The sequence below is a fragment of the Vigna unguiculata genome, chromosome 5 (assembly GCF_004118075.2).
Source record: "Vigna unguiculata cultivar IT97K-499-35 chromosome 5, ASM411807v1, whole genome shotgun sequence".
In the NCBI taxonomy this organism is placed as follows: domain Eukaryota; kingdom Viridiplantae; phylum Streptophyta; class Magnoliopsida; order Fabales; family Fabaceae; genus Vigna; species Vigna unguiculata.
The window spans coordinates 37,890,175-37,892,144 of NC_040283.1; the positions used below are offsets into that span (position 1 = coordinate 37,890,175).

The 1,970-nt window shown below is 39.6% G+C and overlaps 1 non-coding gene across 1 annotated transcript; it reads left to right on the top strand.

Annotated features, from left to right (window-relative positions):
* The first annotated feature begins 1,348 nt into the window (after positions 1-1,348).
* Positions 1,349-1,453, top strand: LOC114186426. The gene has a single exon (XR_003605084.1). It is a non-coding gene; the product is annotated as a small nucleolar RNA R71 (small nucleolar RNA).
* The last annotated feature ends 517 nt before the right edge of the window (positions 1,454-1,970 follow it).

Sequence of the window (1,970 nt, forward strand, 5' to 3'; positions counted from 1 at the left end):
CTCCTTATCATAGACAAAGGCATCAAATTTATACTGGCACCCAGATCAAGCAATGCTTTTCCCACTGGTAATGCTCCGATTGTAACTGGAATAGTGAAGCTCCTAGGGTCTTTGGATTTCTGAGGTAATGATTTCTGAATTATAGCACTGCACCCTGCTTCAAGCTCCAATTTCTCTTCATAGAATCTTCTGTTTTCTGTAAGGAGCTCTTTCATGAATTTTGCATATGTCGGCATTTGCTCCATAGCTTCCACAAAAGGGATGTTAATCTGTAGTCGCTTGAAAATGTCCATGAATCTTGCAAACTACCTTTCCTTGTCTTTTTTGGAGGGATTTTGAGGGTATGGTAGGCTCTTCAACTGAGGTACCTGTTTCTCACCCTTCTCCCTCTTTTTCTCCTCACTTTTATTTTTTTCTTCTTTTTCTTCTCTTTTATTTACAACCTCTCTTTTATTTTGTTCTTCCTCTCCCTCACACTCATTTTTTTCATTCTCTCTCTCTTTTTCCTCCAACACCTCCTCCTCTACACCCAGGTTGTCTCCAATCCCTCTTCCCACAACTTTACCACTTTGGGTGGTAATAGATTTACAATGCTCCTTGGGATTAGTTTGTGTGTTGGCTGAAAATTGACCTGCTTGCTGATCTGATAATTGTTTTGCCAACTGACCAACCTGTGTTTCAAGATTCCTAATTGAAGCTTCTGTATTTTTCTGATTAGTCAAAGAAGCTTGCATAAACTTTTCTAGAGTATCCTCTAGTTTAGTTGTTCTGTCATGCACAGAAGGATAATGTTGTTGCTGCTGTTGATAATGAGGTTGTCAGTTTAAAGGACCAACATCTTGCTTCCATCCAAAATTCTTATTTGGATTTTGGATTGTTTCTCCACCCCTGTGAAAATTTGTTATTCTTGGAGAAATTTCCTGGTCTTCCTTGGTTGCTCACATATTGAACTTCTCCTTGTGAGCTACTCTGATAAGAACAATGACCATTTGGATGATCGCCTCCACAAAAGTCACATCTCATGGGTTGTTGACTGGGAGAAGATTGCACAACTTGCAACTCCTCTGGTAATTTAGACATCTGCTTCGTTAGTGCTTCAATCTATTGAGTCAGAATTTTATTCTGAGCTAAGATCGCATCTGTAGTACTAAGATCAAACACTCCTTTCCTCTGAACAGTTTGCCTATTGTGCTGAGCTTGATGATCTGTGGATGCTAATGTCTCAATGATTCTTGTTGCTTGCTCCGCATCTACACTCATCATTGTTCCACCTGCTGCTGCATCTAATATCATTTTGGTGTCAGGCCTCAGACCATTACAAAATATGTTCAGCTGAGCAATATCTTCGAATCTGTGATTTGGGCATTTCCTCAATAAAGAATTGAACCGCTCCCAAGCTTCACAGAATGACTCATCTGGTCCTTGCCTAAACGTTGAAATATCAGCTTTGGCTTTGATGTAGCGAGATGGTTGAAAGAATTTGTTCAAGAATTTCTCCTCAACATCCTTCCAGCTGTTCAAACTCTGATTTGGATGTGACTTAAGCTATTCCTTTGCTTTACCTGCCAAAGAAAAAGGAAACAAACGCATGTATACATGCTCAAGATCTCATTCTTGAAAGCCCAAGGTTCCTATCAATTCATAGAATGTAGACAGATGAGTATATGGATCTTCATTATCCATTCCAGTGAATTGATGAGAACTGATTAAGCTGAGGAAGGTTGGCTTCATCTCCAAAGTTTTGGTGGTGGGTGGTATTGCTATGCTAGAAAAATATCTTGGCCTTTGTTGCATAGCATAGTCTCCAAGTGTCTTTCTGGCTGGAGTTGGTCTTTGATTCTCCATGTTTTCTGATTGAGATGTGATGGAAGTACAGAAAGATTCTTCCCTTGTCTTTCCTTGCTTCTTTTTGCTTTTGCCTCTGTTCCTTCTAGCTATCTTTTTTATCTCCAGGTCAAATGCTAATCGAT